This window comes from Haemorhous mexicanus, chromosome 1, assembly GCF_027477595.1.
Source record: "Haemorhous mexicanus isolate bHaeMex1 chromosome 1, bHaeMex1.pri, whole genome shotgun sequence".
Taxonomy (NCBI): domain Eukaryota; kingdom Metazoa; phylum Chordata; class Aves; order Passeriformes; family Fringillidae; genus Haemorhous; species Haemorhous mexicanus.
In genome coordinates, this window is record NC_082341.1 from 103,788,744 (window position 1) to 103,814,715 (window position 25,972).

A 25,972-nucleotide genomic window follows, 5' to 3' on the forward strand; every position below is an offset into this window, starting at 1 on the left:
ATTTTGGTTCACTTTCTAGTGTTCATTTATGTTTGCTTCACACAGCATATCTTACTTAGATTATATCCTGTGACAAGATCCAGCATTTCCAGTAAATGAGGATATCTTGTTTACCATCTGCCAACAATAAGTTTGGCCCTTTCTTACATCTGTGTCTAGTTAATTCTGCCTTGGTGAATGAACTATCATCTCCTTTATCAGTATAAAGTCAGTGAGAAGTAGAGCTCATAAAAAGGCAGGTTTTTTTCCAAGTGGTAGACGACACCATATTTCTGAATTCCAATTGCACTTCTTCAGCTTCCACAAGGCTTAGGAGAATGTCCATCTCTTCTTCACATTCTTCTGGTTTGCTCTACCTCAATCTGTAGAGAGCTGATTTCAGACCAAGAATAAACAGTAAGAAGTAACCATTCTCACTAAATAGCAGCTCTCACCAAACATTCCTGCTTCTTATCACAAGCAAACAAAAAATGAAGCTTGATAAAATGTATAGAAGATATGAAAATATGATCTTAGCTCATTTTGATTCCCTTACTCAAGTCTAATGCCAAGGTTTAGACGAATCAAATTTTTTCTAGCAGACAGACAAAAATTACTTGAGGTAAGAGCAGCGGAAATAAATCTTTGTAAGCTTGATTTTGATATATAATTTCATGAATAATTAAATAATGTGTACTAGAAACTGTTGTCAAAGAACCTTAAGGTGTGTAACATTGTGTTTGCTTTGATTTCAGAAAAAGAATATTAGCTGATCTGTCTACATTTTAAAGGTAAAAGTATATATAAGTTTATAAACTGTATTCATTTCCAGTATGATGCCGAAATTATGTTACTTATACTAAAGTCTTTAGGATGAGATAATCTTCAAGAAGTTTTCAGGAAATCATCCTCAAAAGACTCAAAAGTGATTCTGAAAAAATCTTACAAAAAATCCATCCACTCAGATAATTTATACCATACTTACCTATAGAGAACAAATCTTTCTGACACTGTCAGGATGGGCATGACGGGTGGACAGTTTTCCTGTGTTACTTCAAGCCCATTCAATTCAAGTTTTAAAGTCCGTGATATTAAGGGTTCTTGTGTTTATTTGGTAGAAGTCAATTTGACCTTGTAATCCAGATGTAAATAAGTTAAACAGGGATTCAGCAATAGCCAAGGCAGCAGACTTCACATCTGCATCAACCAGAACTGCTCTCTTTGCAGACCATGATTTCACCATGTTGTTTGACAACATTATCCATTCTAAAGGGCCACATTTCCTCATGCGCCATCTCTTGTGCTCTGCCCATGAAATTCCTGAACATCTAAGATTTGCATAGCTGTCCATACATATTTTATTAAAAAAAAAAGTTACAATGTATGTGACAGAAGTACAGAAAAGTTTTCCATTTCCACATAGAAACAGATGTTTCATTTTCTGAGACTGTAGGAGGAAGAATAAAAAGGGAGAGAGATTTTTCTTGAGGTTGGTGGCTTGGAGCTTTATTTTAGTTTTAGTTTTATCATTAACAGGACACATTATGCCTGAAAAAATCGAATTTTTTTTTTTTTTTCCATTTAGGACTTCTCAGAAATCTTCTTGGCCTGGAGCTATAACTGATGTAGCACTAGGCTCTAAATTATCTCATCATAAACATGTCTTCCATAATAATTACTGAAGTGTTACTGCAATACAAGGTTCTTGTTTTCTCACAAAGTACCCTCATTTATTTTCAAAGGCACAATGAATATCTGAATTAATCCTCAAAATTTACTAAATTGACTTAAGATAAAAGCTGATGTCTATGGAAAATTATTACCTTTTGCATAATTATTCCAATATATTTTATGTTATTTTTGTGGGCTTTATTAAAATTGTATTATTTTTATTATATTTTTTGTTAGACTATCCCCAACACAGAGAATTATAACAAAAGAAAAGACATTCATTTAATGTCCCTAAAAGCATGTAAGAAGATAAACCAATATGTTAGGCATATTTTTTTTACTCAGTGTGAAGAATGTATGATTCTTGAAACTAAATTATTTGGTGGGGAAAAAATGGCCAGGGGGCGAAACCCAGACTACAGAAACTCTTTTCTTTGACTAACTTTTGTGACTGCTCTAAATTGACCACTTTTTCCCTGACTAATCTCTAAACAGAAGGCATATCCCTTTCACTTGCAAAATGCTCTCACACAAAATAAATTACCTTCCCACCACCCTGGTTACTTGCCAGGGAGTACTTTATTTTTCCACTAGGAAGAAGAAAATCAGCTTGCATTTTGCTTGCTAGAGCCTTCTGCATTTTAATTGTGGACTCTGAATGAACATCAGAGAGGCTTTATGATGTTTTGCACAAAAGTGCCTGTGTTCATAGTTTTACTCAGGGCACCCAAAATAGCATGCAGTAAGCAGTGTCATACTGTGAGTTTTCAAAAGTAAAAGCAGAACTGACTTATACTGGCAGGAAGCTGTAACTCCTAGAGCTTTCTGAGGATTTGTGAAGTAAAACAGGACTGCTTACTTCTCTGCATCCCATGTTTCATGCAACTTTTGCAATATCCATTCCTTTGTTCCTCTAGAAGGCCCTGAAATTACACAGGTAAGATATGTCTCTACTTTTTTTTTTTTTCTTATTTATTGTATTCTTAAATCAAACTTAATACATTTAGCTGGGTGTCTCCAATGCAAAAGATACAAAAGTCAAAGACAAACCCAGAAGCCCCTTAAAACCTCTAGAAAGAGAGGTCAGCTTTTGTTTCTTCAGAGTCCACCGTCTAACTTCTATATCTGTGAAATTCCAAAATTCTAAATTGGATTTACCAGGAGAACTATTCACTATTCCTGTGCTGTGTTCAACTTACACATTAAAATTTTCATGCTCTCAATCCATTTTTTGTAACACCCCCAGCTCTGACAGAATGCTTATGGTTGTTTCAGCTGCACTTATGCAAGTGATTGTCATGAATGTGTGCCTGCAATTTCTGAGGGTGACATCAAGAGTGAAAATGTTCCTGTTTTAAAGAATAGTACAAAATACTCTTTGTCTTGTTACTCTTCGCTCCAGAAACAGAAATAATTTTTTCTCTTGTTTTCATTCGCATTTCTGTTTCCATTTCTCTTTACAATCTCCCAGCTACAAACTGCAACATCTTCCAGACCACAGAAAATGTGTGCCTCTACTTTTGTCAGATCTTGAGTGTGAAATGGCAATTTCTTAATATGAATTTTTCAAAGAACAGTGCATTACCTACACTGGCAAAATATTTGTGTTGCATGTTTCTTTTGTAACACTTTCATTAGAAGGTATAGATAAAATTTATTTTTAAAACTCAGACTTTTCAAATAGACTGTAGCCAAAAAACATCCAATAGAATAGAATATTTCCCAGAGATATTTAATAGTTGTTGATTCGTTATTAAAATACAGAGTGTCTGTCAACTTGCTCATTTCTGCAAATTATTTTGTTATGAAACTTGTAAGAATGACACAGCTTTTGAAATATAATATTATTTTTTAATAGACTGTTATTTAGAATTAGTTATGGTTGCAAAAGCACTCCAGACAAACTAATTTTATTTTATACCTGGATGAATTTGCACTATGGTGCAAAAATTGATGTGTGGACTCAGTTTTAGGAGTTATGAAGACACATTTCAATGTTCAGCATTTTTTTGTTGGAAGTGTTGAATCAAGCACTTACATAAAATGAATGTAGGGCTGAACTGGAGTTCAGACTTTTTGTATTTTTACAGAATAAAAAATGCATCAGTGAAAGAGTTAGACAACAAAAATATATTCTTTGCCTTATTTTTATGTAGTGGAGAGAGGATGAGACAGGGCCTTGCTCACAAAATACCCCAAGAAAAGTAGTTTAAAATTAAAGAACAAAGTCAAAAATCTTCTATGGAAAGCCATGCATAATTAGAAGTAAAATTTGACTTGTTTTACCCAGTGTAAGGTAATTTATGGAATTGTAATGCATACTTTACATTCAAAACTGAAAAATGTATATTATCCTAAAAATGAAGTCTATATAGTTCTTTCATGCATCAGAATGTTTTACAATTACCAATATTAAGTAATTTTCAGACTGTATCAGCACAATTTGATGTTGAAAAAAGAAAACAATATATTGTATGCTATACAGGTGTATTTTAATGATGTCTGTAGCTTAAGCTACTGGTTGCTTTCATCATTACTCTTTGGTTTATTTGATTTGGCACTTTATATGTATATACTTTCGGATGAAATTTCCATTGTGTAGTCTTTGCATCATGTTTTCTAAAAATATACTTGGAATCTTCTTGTTTAGCTTAATCAGAAATATTTGGCTATTTCTCAGATGAGTTTAGTTTATAAGGTAATTTTTCCTACAGATACAACAATACAATGGATAATACTGATTTAAAATATTAGATCCTTTTTAGGTAAAAACCATTATTTTCCTTTTAGTTTGCAAGTCACAGAAAGTTTTGATTTTTACCGCAGGCAGTAGAGATTGGTTCCACCACAGGCCCTCAACTTTTTTCAATTTCAACTGTGTTCCACACCCTTTGGTGCTAAAGGGAGTGAGATGTGTCACAATGGCTTTCTTATCACTCCTTCCAATTTTCTTTATCTAACAACATATTTGTTTCTGCAAATGGATGAATCAAAGGGCCAGAGAGTGTCTGTGGTCATCTCAGCTATCCTGGTTATCCCGGTTATCCACTACAGACCCTGCCAGGCAGACGTGGTACACATCCATTACAGGGGAAGCTGATGTGGCTCAGGACCACATGGCACAGACGAGGGGACATAATTCTGCTTTGGATACACACGTCAAGGTCTCTTCTCTGCATGTGCATTGCCTCTAGCACAAAAAAGAAATTGCAGCTACTGCTGCTAACAAGATGTAGCTGTAACAATGTTTGCAAAAGAACATTTCTCCCAGGCTTTCTATCAGGGACACAAACATAGCAAAGACCCTGGTATTAAATTAGAATCTTTCAGTCTCAGGCCGCTGACCTAACTGTTAAAGCAAACTCCTTTTGAGAAAATATAATTAAGGAAAAAGGGATATTTAATTAAAAGCATTTAAAAAAGAAAAAAGAAAGTAAAACCTCAGTAAAAGACTTTGTATCTGCAAATACAGTACTGGAATTAAAAATATGATGCCTAAAGATTGCTAAGACTATCTTGAGGGAGATCACTAACGTGTATTCTGACACAATGTTCAATTTGTGGAGGGAAAACTTTTTTTACATTGGCATTGTATTTTTTTTTTTTTAGAACTAGGGAATGACAGTTGTTACAACTTTAAAATTGTTAACTAAACATTAAAGGAGGAGTAAGATGTCATTTAATATTTCACTTTTTACACATAATTTTGAGACCTTGGAAGCCAAAAGGCACCCTAGTAGCATAAATTATAAAATATAAATAACAAAAGAATAACTGAATTGTGTGACTGAATATTATCTTTAGTATTTAATGTGGTTATAATCTAACCAGGTCTGCAAAATAGGTCTACAAAATTTTTCAGTACTTTACAGATATTTTAGACAGTGTTAAATACAACAAAAAAAAATTAAAGTTCTTGAAGTTTTATTTTGCTTAAAAATTTTCTATTAAAGACTGAGTTTACAAGCATATTAAGCAATAATAGACATTATTATTATGTTAAAAATTATTTCAAATGCTCTGTGTTCATTGTCATGCAGTATAAAGAAGGTTTGAAGCTTTTCATTGTTACCATTTGGATGGTCTAGTCAAAATGATGAGTTTTGTCTGACTACCAAGATTACAAAAATTATGAGGGATTTAAAGCGTCAATGCTTGTCAAATGGTAAAGACACTGTGCTTACAGAGTCCTTTCCCTGTAGAGAACCTTTTCAGAGTTGTGAATAGGATGTAAACCTTCCATCTTTGCTAACAAATCAGAAAACAATGCTGCTTTCAGTTACTCTCCCGTTCAGCTTTGAACAGCTGATTTCTCACTCCTCCATGAGATGCAGATCGTTGTTGGAGAACATTAAGGGCATTGCTGGTGCTGTTTTTATGTATCACTCTGCTGTATATTGACTAGGCCAAAATTTACCCTTAGCAGTAATTCCCAGTAGTAGAAGAGCTGGAATGATTTATGCTACTTTATATCTCATGAGATACTCCTGGAAAATAAAAAGATGTTTCCAGACAAATTAAGACGACAACTAGTCTTACAGAACAAAAATGTGGTAAGTGTATTGGTTTTCCCCTAACATCAAATTTAACATATAAATTGAATTGGTTTCAAATGCCAGGTCATTAGATAGCTGGCATACAAGGCTATTTTCATAAAAGACTGACCCAGAAAATGTATAAATAGCATTTGGAAATGTCACATAGAGATAAACTGTGATGATTGCTCGGCTTTTCATACGCACTCTTTCAGGGGTGTGCAAATGTTACAAAATTAGACCCATTTTCTGGTTCCTCACTTGTAATTTTCTTCTACTTGATTCTTTATCAGCTATTTTGTTAAGCGATCATATTATGGAAAAAAAAAATTTCCACTTAAAGATAACAGGAAAACAGAGCCTAGACTCAAAGACTGTCACAGCATAAGGCCAATTTCACAGTGTGCAGAATAAATGGGCCCAGTTACCTGAACATTTTAATCAGAACCATATGAAATATTATGAGTGACACTACAGCTCTGGCCTGCAGCCTGGGGCAGTGGCAGTGATGCTGCTCTCCAGCAAGAAGTCCAGGCAGGTCAGCAGAGCAGTCCTCACCAGCTTTGGATGGGTCTCTCTGATCCTCTCTTTGAGTCCTCCCACATGTACACAAAGAGCTTCTCTCCTAACTTACTGTGGGCTGCCTCCCCCGTGTAACCCTCTGAGCAACTCCAGCCCCATCAACCACTGGTCCCATGGGTGGATTTCTGGCAGGGATTCCCCATTCCAGCACTCAGCACTCTGCACCAGACTGTGGCCCTGACTGGGCTTTTCAGAGCTTTTCTCCTCTGCTGGCAGCTCCTGCAGAGCAGCAGCACAAACTGCTTACAGTGGGAGCCTGAGCCACCCTCAGGTGACAGTCCAAGACTGGATCATCAAGGATCCTCATCTGATGGGCAGAGCTAGCTCCACCACCACGACCATCTGAAGGACCCAGACATGTAACTGAGTGCTCTTAGCAAGCTAACACTTAGAAAAAACATCAAGTTTCCATTACACCGAGTCCTTAAAGAGCAAATCTGAGATTAATTAACCTAAACCCCCTCCAAATAATTAAATATTTAAAAAAAGAAGATATTTTCAGCAGATAATATTGCTTATTTTTCCCCCAAAATGAAATTAATCTCTCAGAAGAGAAGAAAATTTAAGGCAAGAACTTACTCCCAAATGTAGTGTTTACAAGCACAGTATTGTTGTATGCATGAAACATTCAAAGAAATCCTGAAATAAAAATTTATATTCGCATTTGCCACCTATACTACACAAACTGCAAAAGCAAATAATTCAGAGACGTGAATAACTGCTAAGTTGTCATGAATCATGGATTTTTTCTTCTTTCTCCATTGGGTTTTTGTAGTGTAGTTTGCCTATTTATTCCTTTTTTCTTTTCTTTCCTTTTTTTCCCTGATAGATAGTCTCTTAAGAAAAATAGCTGATTTCCAAGTGGAGAAATACTGTTTAAGTCTGAGCTACTACAGTCTGATTCAGCCTATTTTGTTTCAAATGAAAACTCGACAGCACAGCAAAAACTGTTGCATCATAAAAATGATAGAGTGTATTCCTGAGTATTACTAATCATAAACGTCAAAGGGAGTAAAAAACACACTATTTCATCAGGATATCAACAGATAAACTCTCTTGGAACTATTTCAGTGGCCTTCCACTGGCAGCAACTTTAGATTTCTAGGAATTCATAACTGTTGCCTGTAGGCTTTCTTTTTTTATGTCTGGCTATGTTGGAGCAATGTTCTCTGTAGCCAAACCAGGGAAATGAGGTGATCCTATGGGCTGATATAGCAGAACCTATTAGAGAATGAATTAATGTCAGTGAAAGACTGAACTCATATTTACCTGTAATGCATGAAAAATGAGATAATTTTAATGTAGGTGTGACAAAATCATTATAAAGTGAGGTAATAAGACTTCATTTTGTTTTGATATTTTCTCATATTAAAAAGAGATTTTATTTTTATTTTTTTTTTTTATTTCTACATGACCTAGTGGTTGGGATTTATATGTTAGTATGATACCACAATACTATGACATTATGACCATATTGACCATAAATCTTAGTAATCATATGGAGAAAAAGCATTCTGGTTATCAGCTGTGTTAAGGAGGGATTCAACTATGTGAGAAAAAGTTTTCTGAAGTTTTTTGTTCATCTTTTTTTAAAATATACTGGAATAAAAAAAGAAATGTCAACTTCTTTGGATAACATTATTCCTTTGTTCAATCTAGAAAAAAATGGGTTAAAAAATAAGGGCTTATATTATAAGTCAAAGTAGTTTGTACCAAGAAGATAAATAGCATATTAGGTAAGAATTTTAAACATCATTTTTAACTAGTTTATCTATGAAACATCTTTGTTCTGGTCTAATTTCCTTTACTGGAATCATCTTTTGCTACCTGAAATGAAAATAATCCTAACAGAGGACTATGTGACCTGCCTGCAGATGTCTTTAAGTAACTTTTTTCATTAGGTTAATTGCCAAGATTCTCTCTGGACAGAAAGATGGTGTTTTAGACTCAGTATGCTGCTTACCTTTCTTACAGTGCTGTAAAGAACAGATGCTTTTCTCTTTCCATTGACTATTTGCATTGAATATTACACTAAGTCTTTAACTTTCAGGTGTTTACATTAATAAATGCCATCTCAAGAAAAAATGAGAGCCTCAGGCTCTGTATTATTAAAAGCAAAAGTTTATCTATGCCACAAAGAGTAAACACTCGCATGAAAAAAAATAGATTAACTCTTGGGTTATTTCCAGGCCTATAATATCTATAAGTTCACAATAAACACTGTAATATTTCATCTTGTAATAACTATTTTTCAATAAAAGAAGTTTATTCCATATTATGTTCCATTCTTCTGGTGATAAAATTAATTTTATACCTCATTTGGCAGCTGTATTTAGCAGACAATGATTCTAGGAGAAGAAATCATTTACAAAAAATAATACTAATAAAAGTAAATTAATAAAATTATAAAAAGGTAACAAGGAAATATAAGAAGAGGGGGAAAGGCAAAATGAAACATTTTGGACAGTGTAGCTTTGGCCAAGTCTCAGCTAGATCTTGTTAAAATGACAGTGGGTACTGAAGAGAGGCATGGGATGTTTTTCACTCAGCAGAAACTGAGAATAAGTTTGATTTAACTGAGGCTGAGAGGCTGCAAATTGATTTCTTGATTCATTTAGGACACAGTCAGGGGCAGCATATAGAAAACCCCAGAGAGAAGAGGACAGCATTATTGTTTCCTTCCTTAATAGGTGTAAAAGGTTGGAGCTCTGTCAAGTGGCAGCAAGTTCATCTGTGTAAAAGAGGTATTTGCCCATCAGACACATCGATTGCTTGATGCGAGGCTGAACCATGGGTGACAGCCTCAGCAGCCGCCGGTGGCTCGCTGCCTCCCAGGGCTGGGGGAAGGAGATAACCGGGGATAACCGGGGATGCTGAGCCAGCCCAGCCTGCTGCCAGTCACACCGCCGAGCGCAGGCATTCAGCCCGCAGCAGCGCTGCTGACAAACCACGGGGGAGGGGGCTCGCAGTCACAGCCTGCTCTGTCTTGCCCAGCACTGCTTCGTGAGCTTAGGAGTTAGTTAAAAGTTAGTTTGAAACTACTTCCTAATTAATGAAAGCTCAGTCAAATAAAAAAAAAAAAAATTAATTTGTATGTTAGCACATCTCTCAAGAGAGGAAATGATTTTGAAGAAAACAAGCTTTGAATATCTCAGATGCTAAACTACATGGTTTTCATATAGGAAATCCACTATTTTTTATTTTGGAATACCAAGATATTTATAAAAAATGGTCATAAAATTCTATCTAAACAATTTACTGCATTAAAAAATATTAATTCAAGTATCTGGCGCTGAAGACACAAGACCTTAGAGACTTTAAGAGGGCAAACCTCAACATGTAATTTTTTTAGGTATTCAGGTCTACTCTATTAGGCAGCTAGTTATTGATACATAATAGTAGTTTATCACTACTTACCATTTAAAAATAATTACTTATAAATGTATAAAAGAAAAGAAAATTGATCGCATTTCCATTAAATCACATGCAAGCTCCTCAGTGTGCAAAGATAAATTGGAGTTGGTTTTGGTCCTTTAAGGGCTACAACCTGCATGTACAGAACTAGTCCACCAGAGATGCTAATGGTCACTTCTAGTGTTGGAAGCTATTTTCTACTTTGAATTTCTAAACCATTTATAAAATTTAGAATATTTCTGTATAGATGTTTACATGTTCATGTTTTGTTTTCCAGGAGTCATAATGCACTCTAACTCTCCCATTTCTACATCAGTGATAAAGAAAACAGGTTACAATTATAGCAGGGGAATTTTTTGGCATGGGATCAGGTTAGTTTTCCATTTTCTGATTGGAGCAAGCACAACTTATAGAGCTCAATTTATTCCATTGAACTCAACCTAGTTGAAGACCTCTTTCTGTAAAGAAAGAGAAAATCAGGAAGGATCTTGGTTATCAGATGGATAAAGGACTTAAACTCTGTACTTTCTGCTTTGTGACAATTGTATTTCACTTAGGAAAATGTGCTAAAATAATAAAAAAATATGTTACCTTGAAATAATATTTTTCTTTCAGTTCTTTTGATCCCTCTGCTTCCTCAGCAGAAATAAATCCCATAGTTTCAGTGATATTGTACAGGCATTCTGAAGAGGAATGAGCATTTGGATTTATATGTAATGATGCTGGAAGTAGTTCTTAGACCTTGTATTAAAATGCTCAACAAACTCAACACTGTACAGGAAAAAGTCCTGTGACAAGAGATTAACCTTAGCCTTCAAAAGAAACCATCTTTGTGAAGGAGTTGAAGCTGTAAAACATGCTGTAAGCATGACAGTCACTCTCCTACCTTATCAGGCATTTTCTTCCTTCAAACCTTCTCTTCTATTGTACAAGTAGTAAAAAAACTGGCAGAAAAAAACGAAAAAAGCTTTTTAGTTTGTTTTGTTTTGCTTTGCTTTTTTTTTTCTTATAGTTTATTCAACTCACAGCATACAATTTCTCTACTCAAAGAACAAGAGGGGCTGACCAGGGGCAGCAAAAGTATCAGGTGTAGTAAGAGAGGGAAAAGGCAGACTACTGAAAACAGCTGTTAAACTGTAAGGTATAAACTGCAAACTATTCTTTAAGAAGGTTGCAGAAGAGCAGCACGGTCCTCTGCTGGGATAAAAAGGGAACTCTTACAATTCATTTACCATCAAGCACAATTCCCCCCCTGAATTCACCATATAGAACAATGTTCTACTGAGAGCCAGTGGAAGTGCTCTTCAAGGTGAAGTGCTTTCATTACAGATGAATTATGTGCCCTGTATATTGAATCAGTTGCTGTTTCCACAAAGATTATAAATCCAAATAGACTGTACTGCAAGAATCCTGATAATAGATGATATTTTACTTTAAGGTTACATTTTCACAAAGCCTACTGTCTCCTCTTGGTCCTAGCTGCAAATAGTTCAGCATCCAGGTTGACACCAGTATTTGAAAAAAAATCAAGTGGTGTGATCCACACAAAAAAATGACCACCCTCTTTTTCTCCTTATATGAACTAACTGGATTTCTATGAGATAATTTTTTTCCCCTTCTTACTCTCTTCCATAGAGAAAAAAAATCTATTGAAAAATTTTCGATAGTTTGCTTAACTTGGAAATTTTCAACTTTGAAATAGCTCAGAGTTCAGTCATTTTCTCAAGTAAAAAATTTTGTTCAAGCATATTTTAATTTTAAGCTGTAGTACTTCCATATTTGCTTATTTTAAATATTGCTGTTTGCATTCTGCAAAACTCATTGGATACCAAGCCAAGGAAATGGTAAGACATCCCAAAAGGCAAGTTCAGATGATCTAAAATCCTTTATTTATTCCCTCTTCTAGCTGTCATGTTGCCTTTTTTCTCTTGGAGGTTGTGTGTGGATGCTTCATCAATTTGTCTCCTTTAATTTTACCTAATGCTTCCTGACACTGTTTCAGCAATGGGTAGAATCAACACACTAGATTTATTCATTACTCTACAGAGTAGAGCTTATTTTAATGTTCTGCTAAGAAAACTTGAAGCACTTGTATTTATTTGTTTGGAAAATGACACTTTATATCCAGCAGGGATTTTTTGTTTTGTTTTCACATTGCTATGCTGGCTCTCCTAGCATGGATAAAGGCCCTGGCCCCTTCCCAAAGAGGGGGATTTCTGTGCTGTGTTTAACATTCCATAGCACTGTGACAATACCCTGTTCCTGTTTCTGCTCCTTTGATACTGCACAACGAAGGTGAAATAGTGCAATAACATAATCAGCATTAGAGATGTACATTTGGAGTCATATTTCAGTTAGGGCCAAGGAGGTCACAAAAGTAATTTGAAGGAAAATGAGAGTGAAAATGTACAGAATTTACTTTCCTGGCTGACAGGAATTGGCAATAACAGCAGAAACTCAGGACTAAAATATTGTTATTGCCCTTTTGTTTACATGTTCCCCTGTAGCAAAACCATGAGACCAGGAAGTAATCCCAGTTTATCTCTACTTGAATTTTCAGCTAGTTGTCTAGATACTTAAACCTGATTTTTGTTTAAACAAAGCCCTAGTGAAATTATGAAGCACTATTAAATGAAGTTTCAATGCAAATTAAGTAAGAACATACCTGTATTTTGCAAATACCCTCCATTTAATTCAGTGGCATATATGATGGCCTTTGTGAAAGTAATGAATTAGACACTGGATCCCAAGTGGTCTTCTAATTCTGAGTGTCCAGAGGACAGAAAATTTCATTGAATTTCATGCTTACAGTGGAAGGCTTACTGGGCTATAGCACAAAAAATACGAAGTTCATATGCTCCGTGACAGAAAAAAGTACTTTTATAAGAGCAAAAAGTACCAAAAACACATGACCAAAGGAAACCCAAACTCATATATATAGTTTATATATATATATATATAGTTCAGAATTAGATGATGTTGTCTGTAAGAGACCCCTAAAAACTCAAGAGTGTGCTGAATAGCAGTGAAGGTTTGAAAAGGGACATGAAAGCAAATTTATCATTAAGACAACAGCCTATGGCATCTCACAACTCATGAGAACTTCCTGGACAAACAAAACTTACCTAAAATAACAAAAAAACCCCAAGCTTCTGTTATCATATGGTGCAACAAAGAAGTTTATGATAGTGGCATATCTAACTGCTCCCTGTTTTATTTGATTGCAAGTAACAATCTTCTTTTTATTTGTCTGAAGAGTTTTTCATGTCCTGTTGCATTTCATGCCAATTATCTACACTTTATAAGTCATGAATAGGAAACTATGAAAGGACCCAAAACACTGGAATCAAAGGAGATAGCTGGAATGACAAAAAATGTAAATACAAGAATAACATCTGATTGCATGATTAGTTCCCATTCCAGAAGAAATACAGATGTCAGTCTGCTCTTCAAAATAAATGTGCATGGTAAATTTTCAGGCTCAATATTTTATTGAAATCTGGAATATAAATTAAAATACCAGAAACGAATAGAAAAAGCAACATAAAATGCAATAAAGTTGTAGTGTTAATTCCCCCATGAGCTGTTTTTTTTTGCACCTGTGAGATTAAAATAAATAACTCATGTCCTCAGGAACCTCATGAAAAAGACCTACAGAATTCATTGCTAGAGGGAATCAAATTATATAGAATTTTTTTAAAGGTACTGGAAATTGTTGATAGATTTGATTATTAAAATGTCCCTATACATTTACTAATGCAATGTTCCCAAAGAATGTTTATTATGTTTATATTTACCAATGCTATTAAGGCAAGTTGCATTGCAGCAGGCCTGGTTTATGATTTCACTAATACCAAATATGGCATAAAGCAGAAGGTGTGGGGAAGGCGGGCAAAATTTAACAGACAAAAAAAGAAAACTGTTATTGTTATAGTGGACGATCCCAAATCAATTCTAGGTAAAAGATTTTGAGTTTGTGATCAAGAAGTTGAGAAGTAAGACATTGTCTGGAGTAAGCAAATATATAGTTTCTTTCATTAAATTTGTCACATCCATCTTGACACAACCCAGCCCAAATGTTGATTATGCCACACTCTTAAACAAAAATTCTGTAGTGCCCCTCAGTAAAACTTTATGCCCATGACAAAATTATGTGGTTCATAAAACATCTTTCAACAGACTTCTTCAGTTTTGCTGTACCACATTTTGTTACCTCACCACTGTTACTGCAAATTATGTTTGTGAACTGTAAACAACAATTAGCACCAGCCCCATTGTTTTCACTAGATTGCAAAACTCCAAGTGTGCCACCCTAGTTTTCTGATAAATCCACATGGCCTTTATTGACCCTAACAGCTCAGTCTGAGGGATTTTTTTCAAAAAATGTTCTTAATAAGTTAATAGCATAGCTCATAGTCTCTCTTAAAATGGAAAGAAGTACTTTCCCCATACCCAGGGTCCTCTTCCTTTTTATTCCCCTTGGCTTTTTGATTGGCTTACTATCTCACACACAAATACTTTTGAGACAGCATGGGGCAATCAAAGCCCATTTTTCACTAACTAAGGAACTGACACTCATTTATTAAATATATATAATCCATTGACTTTTTAAACTTAAATAATTTAAGCCCATTACTATCTGCAGGATATGAGTTCTGTCTTATATAAACTAGGGAATTAAGTCTTTGTCCATTGAGTTACTATGGCAACTTCATGGCCTTCCCAGTTTCTGTTGGCTTGCAATGAATTAAAGTCAGAAACTCAGACAGGCTCCTGAAAGAAGGGGTATTATGTGGATGAAGTTGCTTTAAAATAGCGAGCTGTTATAAAAACTTATAACAGTAGTTTCTTTTGTTAGAACTTATTTTGGGGGCAAACTATGATTTAGAGAATCGTGATGTCTCTGAAAGCTCACGTGTATTCATGCATTTATATGCATTGAAGTTATCCAGTTGGCTCCACAGGAACCAAACAAAGCTCCATAGCCTGATGAAGGAAAGGAAAACTCTACAAAGCAGAAATGTTGATGCCCATGCCAAGGGCCAAGAAGTGGTTTTCAAGTGGCTTGAAATATATCCACTCTTTAATGAACCCTGAAGTGCTATTTCTTCAACACTAATTTCCATGCACAACTGTAAAGGAATTAATTTTAAAAGAAGTACCAAAGCCTTGCAGATCACTTTTAAAATACACATGTGCATCGATGAAGAGGTGTCCTATCTCCTGTCTTGAAATTTTATTAAAACATTACTTCCCAGGGGGCAATTCCCCCATGTGTCTCACAAATCTAGTCATTAATGCAGTGAGAGATGGGAATTACAATCCATGCTTTTTCTTTCTGCTCTTCTGCATAAGTTGCTGTTTAAAATTGCAGAGTCATATAAGAGTTACCAATAAAAAGTGGTAACTGTCATGGCTGAAATAGTCCTGGACATATTTTGCCAACTTAGAACCATAAGCCTCTAATTTTTACAGGCAAGTTTCCAAGGTGAATCATTGGTTATTATACAGGCTCTTCTACTTAAGAAAATCAATATAGAGAATGGTATGAAATTAGTTGTATAAAGTCAATTTTACCTTTAATATATTTTTAAATTTCATTTATTTTGGTATTGGTAGGTTTCCCTTTTTTTTGGTTTTAGTTTTTTGGGGTTTGTTCAATGTTTACATTGTTACCTTTTTAAAATAATCTATATTGTTACTTTGTTTCTTTATCCAGAACTTTTTCTCAGGAAATTAATATTTCACCTTTACTCATTCTTATCCTGTTAGCCTCCTTTAACATGCATAATTTTTGAAGAAATTGGCTATTTGCAACTTAATTCAACTCCCAAGCCTTCTGCCTCCTGCATTACAGTACAGTTCTTCATGACTCTTTGAAATCTTCTCAGATTACATCTGCCTTCCACAAACTCTGCTCCTTTCTTGACTGCACAACTTCTTCAGGTAGTATGTCTTGGCCCACTTCATTATCAAGGTCTCATAACAATAATTTCTATAGTTTTCCTAATCCTTTCTCTTACCTCCTTTGTTCTGGAGACACTACTTTGACCACACAGTGCACCACACTGATGTCACAGCACCAGCACCAGCCTTTGTTGGTTTCAATATTCTTTTGAAACGACTGAGAGTTCTTCATACTTAGCAGAGTGCTCTGCTGATTTCACATGTCCCAGACATGTGTTTCCTTCATTGAATTTCAACAGCTGATAAATATATCAGATGAAAGGACACAAAACCATCCCATGAGGAATATTTCTGAATATTTCAGTTGAGCTATGCTGGACATATCTATAGATTTTGCCTTAGCATGGTTTTTGAAACTGCGGAGAAAACTGGAACATGCAAAGGACTTGTCTGCTCTTTTCCAAAGCCCTGCTCAACAGAACTGTGTACTGACCAGGAGGGAAATTGTCCTCTCAATGTCTCCTGTGGACTGAAAATCCCCGTTTGGCACACTTGGTTCCCCTTTCTGATGCAGGCCTTAGTTCTTGTATAGCTCCTCTCCTGCCTAATCACTGTGTGAGAATGAAGTCTTGCATTTCAAACATCTGACTTTTCCAGTATTTCACTTCTTGTCACTTACCATTCACTGTGATTCCTACCTTATTAAAGTCATCCTAGACAGGAATTACCTCTTCTGTTTCTACCTATCTCCTCCACTTGCTTCTTGGCTTGAGAAGCTTCTTAAATTGATAGAAAAAGTAGGTGATAAAATGCAAAAAATTTGAGTCTGATTGTGTATTTCAATACTCTGATAATATATAAAGTCCTGATGACACCTGCTCAGTTGGAGATAGAAAAGCTAAGCCTACAAAGTACATAAGAGCTCTTGAAACTGGCAAAATTATCCTCTGAATGATACACAGGGAGTTTGGCTCAACAATATAATTTTTTATAATAGGCTTCTATAAAGGAATATATCAAAAGAAATCTGTACAGAGGGATCTGTTTGAGAGATAACATTGAGCAGAGAAGCAACAGAGGGTCACGCAGGTAACGAGGGGAGAATGGCACACAGAGGGAAAAAGATGCAATAAATTGTTATTGCAGATGACCTACAGCAGCAGGACAGAAGTGACAGGTGAATAGGTAATTCATTAATCTGAGGTGCAAACAGGAAACATTTTTAAATGAAGAAAGGGAAAAAAAAGTGGGGTGGAACATTCAGTGCCTCGGCTTCTCAGTGAGAAAGGAGTCTTCAGTGCATGCAAGAAAGAGGAAGAATCATGTTTTAGTAAAGTAAAAAATTATTGTAAAAGGAAAGAAATCAATGAAAAGTTTAAAAAAAAACAGAACAAAAAATATGGAGAAAAAAAATCCTATATTTTTTCCAGATTCAAAGAGATCTGGGTTTCTGGCTTTCTTCTATCAGGAGAACTAGTCCAGAACCTAAGTAATGTTGATAACTAACAATGATAGTTAGCTGAATTAACATCATCTGAGTTTTGGGGTTTATTCTGAAGTCTTTAGCCATATTGAATTTTTAATCCAATTTTCCACAGCTATCACAATGGGGTTTTTCCCCCTCTGAAACAAGGTAAATCTTGAAGAGTGACCAGAATCTAAGGACCTGTGATAGAAGTGTATTGAAAAGGCCTCATATGTGCCTATTCAGGAACAAAATAATAGCAGAAATTTTTCAAAGCCTCTTTCCTACATAGATACCTTACAGAACTCACCCCAAACCAGAGTGAAACCTGAACAATTACTTTTCAAAAGGCAAATTTCAACACATACTTAATGATGCTCATGACTTCCTTATGAGTGGATTTTTAGTCAAAGTGAATTATTAATTAATGTTAATATCCAAAGATATCTATTTTGATTCATTGTAAGGACTTGTAGGATGGCAATGGAAGTATAAACAGTGTTTCCCCTTGTCTTTATAGGAGGAGTTGCATGCACCAAGTAGCAAGGTAACAAAAGAAATTCTATGGGTGAGCATGCAAGTAATGGATAAAAATTATGCTGATATATCACAAGACAACTTGACTATGGAGAGTGAAGTCCCAGATATTATGCAACTGAAATTTTATTTTTGCTTAACCTGATAGTATATCTTGATATGGCAGAAATACTAGGGATATCAGAAATATCTATTCACACATAATCTTTAAAAATAGCTTTTAAGTCAAGAATTTTAGAGAATGTAATATCATTTTCTAGAAACTTCATTTAATTTTCATATTTTTTTTTATTTATAACTCTCATAAAATACTATTTCATAAAAAAAAATGTAGTTGAAAATCTGATGGGCATTGTTGGGCCCTATCTGAAAAGTTTTATTCCACATCTTGAAACATGATAGAAAAGAAAAAAAATATTTTTAATATGAAACTTATTGTACGACATCCTTTGTGTTGCCTGGATGACCTAATGCTCTGCTCCTACACTGTTCTGTCTAACTCAGTGCTGGAAAATTCTTGCAGTGTTTAACTGAATCAAATAAGGACCTCATTGAATTGAAATGTTTTTGATGTATTAGAGGTTAGAAAAATATATCAGCCTTCAATGTAACTCGAAGAAAAGATGCATTCTTAGTAGTAAATTAGAACAGGGAAACATTGAAATCAGAGGTAAGGGAGAGACAAGCCACTGATCATTGAGACCTAAGCAAAACAGAAACATGGTTTATTTCATTGCAGGAGACAAGGGAAGATTCATCAACTGAGTACTTAATTAGGAGAATAAAAAGGCAAGGAAATATATTATATTTTTATGAATTTTGTCAGTTAGATATTTTCTATCTCTATTTCACACTGTTCTGAACTATGTGTGTACTCTTCTATGTGTCGTCTCTTTCAAAAATCAGACAAATTCTACCCTTTCCTATCTGATGCAATTGCAGACTCTCTGAGGCAGGTGCGTTTTTTCGGCGTTTTTCCAACTGATTTCCACAGTGGTGGTGGACAGACTTGTTCTGTTCATGAACTTAAATTACACCTTTAAATTGAATAGCTGGATTGCATATCAGAGCAGATTTTCTAGCTTATAATGAAAACTCTACATAGTGTTAAAAGTAATTGTTCTTTGCTCTATTTACTTTATGTATTTTATTAGTAAAAAGAGAACAAATAGGGTTAACAAAATTTTTTTACTGGCCTTTATTCCTTTCCTCATTTATTTTCTTTTTTTTTTTTTTCTAATGTAAAGATATGGTTTCCTTAACTGCTTTCTGCAATATTTATTAACTTTACAAACACATCTTGATAAGTTTCCGCAAATATAAGGATTAAAATCTGATTTCATTCTGGTTTTCCATTGACATACACTGGATTATTTAATATCAGGGTGTTTCTGATTTACCTTATCTTATGTGGAAAATTAACTCTAAAACCAAACCCAGAAGTTTAACATTAGTCAAATTTTAGCAAAGAGCATCCTCTTAAATTAAATATCAAAGCTTCTTTTTATCTCATGTTTGGTGGAACTAAATCTCCTCCAAAACCATGGAAAAGGTGAGTTCACTGCAACATTAGCTTAAATGTATGCAAAGAATAATTATGAATTAAAGAGATTAAAAGAACCTAAATCCTACAGAGAGTTTTGGAGCATTTCGTGAAGTGCCATCCTGAAAATCATTTGGCAAACAGATTCAAGTGTGAATCACAGAATGTGGTCCTTTACATCATTATGCTGACAAGTGGTTCTTCAGTACTGAGTGGTATCCTGCAGAGCCAAAAATGTTCCAGTAGGATTTACCCAGTGAATCAAACATCTTGTAATTGGATTTGCTACTTGCCTACAATAAAAAGCAAATGCCAGAAGGCAAGAATTTCTGTTTTTACTGTGTACATGTGTTAGTCTTTCTAAAGCAGCAAAATATTTATGCTAAAATACATGGGATTAGTTGTGATTTTCTATAGTGCAGACTATCTTAGAAATAAATAATAGTCCTAGTTAAGGAAAGCTACAATTAAACTACATGCTTTTTAGTGTAGACAGTGCGGTGTACCACAACTACTTGTTCTGGCATAACTGAATCTTTTAACATTTCAGCATCTGTTTACCAAATCGATTTTTATATCAGAATAAAATTGCTGAAGCTATTGAATGCATGCAGAGAATGAACATAATTTTTCATAAGTTCTAAGGTAATCTTTTCAATTTTTCTTTAGTTAGGAATCATCTGGACTAAAGTAGCCTTTAGCTGTATGGCAGAAAGTCCCTGAAAAGGAACAAAATGTAATCATTAGTTTATCAGAGTTTAGAGAAGAGACACAGATATTCCTCCTGCTTCATTTTTCTTCCCCACAAAGAAAGTGAAGTAGGAATATCTCTGTGTCTCTTGTCTATGGAACTATTCCCCAAATAACTTCATGCCTCAGTTAATAACATGTGGAAAAGCTATGCTACCAGAAGAACACAAGATTCTGCATCAACTAAGAAGCAAAAGGTTTAATTGCATCTGTGTGTGTGTCAGTGTGATGTTCTTGGTGATACCTGCTGGTCCCTTTGGGGGATGTCAGTGGACTCCAAATGAAACAACTACTTTATTACTTTCTGAGGTTGCAGATTTAATTTTAATATTATCTTAAAAACATTAAGACAAACACAGGGAGGAAGCTTACAGAAACATTGACTTGCCTCTGGCTCAGTCCCTATGCAGTGTTTGCCTTAATCAGCACTTCCAAAGGTCACCTTTGCAGAGCAAAAGCTGTCCTGCCCAAGCAAAGCTTATCCTTACACATGCACTCTCTATTTTGTTGATGGGAATGGTGTGGGTGCCTTTCATTGTACCTAGAGATTTTTAGGTGGATTGAGTCATCTTTTTCAGGTTCTTTCTAAAGGATCTCAAAAAAATTGCAATGACAGGACTTGGGTCTCCTGCCTTCTGAAATGTTTGAGGCTCTGCTTCCAGCTCTATGTTGTATGGTTGATAACAGAGAATAAAATAATGATTTTTTGTTTTCATAATCATGTGTTTCAAAGATTCATGAGAATCTTCACACGATCACAGCAGTGAGTGGCAGCAAGCCCCTAAGCCAAACATAAGAATGCTGCACCACGCACAGAAATATTGAGCTGGTTCCAGCTATATATATATCTTCAGCAAACTTACAGGTCTGCAATCAATTAATCAGTTCTAAAAATACCGGTGGTTCAGAGTTGAAAAAGGCAAGAGACTGGTTACCTCATCATGTATGCTCATGGCCATCAGGAAATAGGTACAGTGAAGCCAGTTTTATATGCCAAAGTTCAGATGGAATAAAATACTACCAAAGTCACCAACTTTAATTAATTAAAGAGTTGTTTCTCAAAATGGGTTTACTCATGTCTATTGGTGATTAATATAGAGATAGTTCAACTAAGAAAATGAGAGCCACCAATGATACTGCAGAATGAGGTTGTAGAACATACATTGTGTCATCAGATCCTCTATATAATCTCCTTTGACTTGTGAGCTTGACAAGTAACAGCTCTACCTCTTTTTTTTTTTTTACTCGCTGCAGGAAATCTCATCCTCCACCTTAGGCCCCCCCCGTCCTCTTGTTTTAAACAAATCTGCTACCTTTGCCTAGAGTTGTCATAGGTTTTTAATGGAAGACATAGGATTTCAAGAAATAAATATTACAATCTGACACTGAAAAAGGTGTTTTGAATAACTAGTAGGGACAAAAATCTAGCTACTGCTTGCCATGCTTTGAAGACTCAGGGTTTTGTCATCCAAAATGGCATTTGGGCTTTTTACAGAGTGCAACAGATATTGTAGCAAAATATGGGGGATGTGTTAATATACTGTGCTAATATATATAAAACACTAAGAATGACACAATTTCCAGTGAGTCTGCTCTCTACTGATTAAAATACACAGCCTTAAAGGCACTAATCAACTAAAAAATTCCTTTCTCTAAGCTATTTTGTCCATGTATATCTGACAGATAATGACACTCCTAATTCTATATGATAGTTTGAAGGCCTTCCTTAATGGCACAATGGTATATTTTCAAAATGAAGAAAATAATGTGTCAATTACAATGAAGGAAAATTTAAATATATTCATAACATTAAAGTAATTGCTCTCCATATAAGTGAAGTTCTGGGTGACTGGTGGAGACACATGCAGCCATTCTGTGTTAATATGCACTACCAGTCAAGATAATTTGGTCAAATGTCACATCTAGATGTGCATTAAAGAAAACACCTCTCAAGGTTAAGTAGCAGCTTTTAAAGTAGCCACTTTTGCAGCAGACTAGAAAGACAATTTTTTATATACCTCTAATTAATTGACTGAAGAGAATATTACTTTTAAATGCTAGTTCTGATAAGAACTATACAATTAAATTCAGAACACTTGTTAGATATAGCAGTCCAAATTTATTTTAAGAAGAAAAAAATGTGAAAGACAAGAAAGTCATAATAGATGACATTAAAATGTTTAGATTCAATAAAAATAAAAGCTATATTAGACAACTACAAACAAAAGCATCCAGGCAGATAAATATAAGCTGAGAGGATTGTGGAAAAGATGCCTTAAACTTCAGAAGGACTGGTGTGAATTTCACCCAATCACAAAAAATCAATTAATCACTCAGTCAATCACACAATATGTATGCATGGTAAATGGTAACTGTGATTGTATTTAGTAAAAAATAAGTTCAAATTGCAAAATAAATTCTTGTAAATTGTAGTGCTTTCTCTTCACTGCTGCTTTACTATGAGCTTAGTTAAACATTACTGTCACAATAGTGACTTCCAGCAATAATTGGAGTTAGATATGCCACATTTATTCCTTAGGAGTTTAGTATGCCTTCTTCCAATGTCTCCAAATAAAATAGTAAAAATTCAAGAAAAATGGAAAACTTAGTTTAAAAAACATCTTGGTACTGATTACAAAAGACCAAATCACAGATTAAATACATAAAAAATATAGGGCAGGGCTTTAACATACCAAACCTGTAAAAATTATCCTACACTATCTTAAATTCAACAATGGTAAGAAGTAGCAAGATTAGGATTATGGCCAGTACTTGCACATACCAGAATATTTTATCATTATTCTGCAGAGATTATAAACCCAAAAAACAAATAAGGGAACCCACAAAATAAATGCTTCAATTAAAATAATTGAGATATATATTATTATATATCACTACTTCTCTGAGAATTGCAGAAGTAATAGAGCCTAGGTGTCAACCATATAGTGCAAGACTTAAACTAGTCAATGAAAATGAGTCCATATCTAGTGTTTACTTGAAAACAGATAGAGCAGTAGCTCTTATAATACACTAGGATCCTCAGTATTCAACCACATTAAATGCAGTTGGGGCGAATAGCCAGTAGACAAAGAACAAATGGACAAGTCTGTAGTGGAGAAATATGAAGGTTTCTATTCCTTTAAGCTTTTTATAACGTGGTAATCTGTAGGGGTTAGTTACACGTACCCTTTCTTCTTTATCCTATTAAGTGAAAATTAAAGATAGCAACGTACAAGGGAGACAGATTTCACTACAATTGTAATAACACCAGGGCATAAAACAGAACATGCAACAGAAACAACATCATGTTAAGGCTGTTCTTGAGATAACAAATGTTTCAGAAGCTGCATATTAATGAATTAGATTGGCTTACATGAATTATTCCACTCGTTGTTTGCTTGACATTATTAAATCAAGCAAAGACATCACCAAATTCCACAAAAGGAATGTATTTCAATCTGAATTTTTACAAGATTTTTTTGGCTGAGTACATTCAAGGACAGAGAGATTTGCTCTTCTCAGGAGTCAGTTTCAAAACTGTAGCACCAAACACGTATAGGAAATGGTCCTACTCAGGAGTATCTACCTTGTTACCCTATTTCCGTGTTTTGCTACCTCCTAACTAAAAGGCTTTACTTATATCAAGTTATGGGACTTTTGTTACAAAATTAGGCTCACTGTTCCTTATTCTTCAACTTAGAGAACTGAAACAGAATTTTTCAGCACCTGCACTCTAACCTGCTGTTTGGATTTTTTTTTTTTTTTAATGCTTTAGAAAGCTGTTGTTTGTATCCAGCTTTAGCGTTTAATTTTCTCCACCAACAAAAATATAACTTCTCTGTATCCCAGAAGTAGTCTTTTTTAGACCTCTGCTTTTTTCTATTGCTTTTCTTTCAACACTAGGCAGTAGCATGTATTATTTTGTAATGTAATTGCACAATCACAATTGAAAAAAAATTGAAACAAAGGGAACTCAGTAGGAAGGCAGACTACCAGCACACCTAAAATAACATCCAGTTTCAAATGGAGACAGGATGTCACTTGGTGAAGATTCCAAAATAAACTTTTGAAAAAACTCATCAACTTTGTTCCAAGAAGGTAAATCTGTTTCTAGTCTACAGGGAATTCATGGTTTTCCTCGGGTATGAAAGGAAGATGCTGCTCTATAAGCTTTAAAAGCTGCAGCCCGCTTTTTACAACTGCTATGGATATTCTCATTACTCTGGTCTTACAATCAGACTTTATTATGGCAACTCACTGCAAGTGAGAAAAACTGGAGACATACTTCCAAAAGGACAGGAGCAGAACAATGGTTTCTGTTCCTTTCTTCCTCTTGAGAAAATTTGTAGCGATAGATCATTTGCTCATCTCTGAAAATATATTTGTCTTTTCTTTTTTCTTTCAATGAGAAAATATTCTGCTAAAAAATTATCTATTAGGGCATATTACTACAGAGCTCAACAGCTCAGTGCTTTTACTAATCCTCCCTCATGCTGCATACTATAATTATAACACAGAGTACAAGGTCACTTCATTTACAAAGACCATAGCAAATGAGTGTAAAACAAGAGACAACTGACGGATAGGGAAAGACAGGAAAGTACCAGGGAATAATGAGGCAATACTAGACAAAGTGATAGGCAGCAGTCTCAGCACAGAACCATCCTAAACAGTGTGAGTCCTTTTATATTTATTTTTCTTTTAAGTAGGTAATACTGAAGTTTGGATTTTTAAAGAAAAGACTAGAAAATGACGAGGGAATAAGAAACTACTTTCTGGATATTTTATGAGACTGACTTCTGAGACTGAGCTACAATCAGTGGAAGAGAAAGAACGTGGTTGTTTCACAAGGACTATAATTGGACCATAAAAAATGGCAACACATGCTGCCCAGAAGCTGGAGGCAGTGTCTCAATGCCAAATGAGTAGGAAGATGTTGGAAGCAAATAGGCTTTGAAAGGTCCTGAAAGTAAAGGCAAATTCAGAATGTTTGCTAAGGCAGAGGAGAAACAGAGATTTATATAGATCTCAATTCCATTATATAGCTTTGTTTCTAAAGGAATTTGCCTACCATCTGTATTTTCAGGTTAGTCTTCTTATACACTAACAGTGTGTGAAGTTTATCAGAATCTCAAAATGTTTACTTGTTCCAATTCATCCGAGACATGATGCTTAACTCCACATAACGCAGGATTTTAATATGAATTAGTAAAAAGGCAACACCAAAATGCTCCAAAACATTCTTTGCATGTTTTATATGCTGTTCATATGTAACTGCTGAGCACATGGCAAGAAGGTGGCCAACAGCAGACTAGCACAGCCATATTCTGCACCCTCATTATGTTTTTGTCAATACATGGTGTCTTCAGCCAAGTTCAGTAATGACTGTTTGTTTGGCATTCACTCTGCACAGAATACTGCCCCACAAGCCTGAGATATTTTGTTGAATAATTTGTAAAATGCCAGAACAAGCATCCAAAACAACAAAAAAGCCTAGCCAGACTTATTTGCTATTGCTGAGACTGAACACCTCTCTTCAGATAAAAACAGTGATTGAAATACATTTTTCTGTGATTCCTCAGAAAGGTC

At 34.9% G+C, this 25,972-nt stretch overlaps 1 protein-coding gene across 1 annotated transcript in view; it reads left to right on the forward strand.

The window, feature by feature from the left end:
• Positions 1 to 2,409: 2,409 nt before the first annotated feature.
• Positions 2,410 to 25,972, forward strand: part of CDH19 (cadherin 19) — a 63,971-nt gene continuing 40,408 nt past the window's right edge. Inside the window, exon 1 of the mRNA XM_059857529.1 lies at positions 2,410 to 2,587. The gene's annotated coding sequence lies outside the window, so the exon portion shown is untranslated. The remainder of the gene's footprint in view (positions 2,588 to 25,972) is intronic.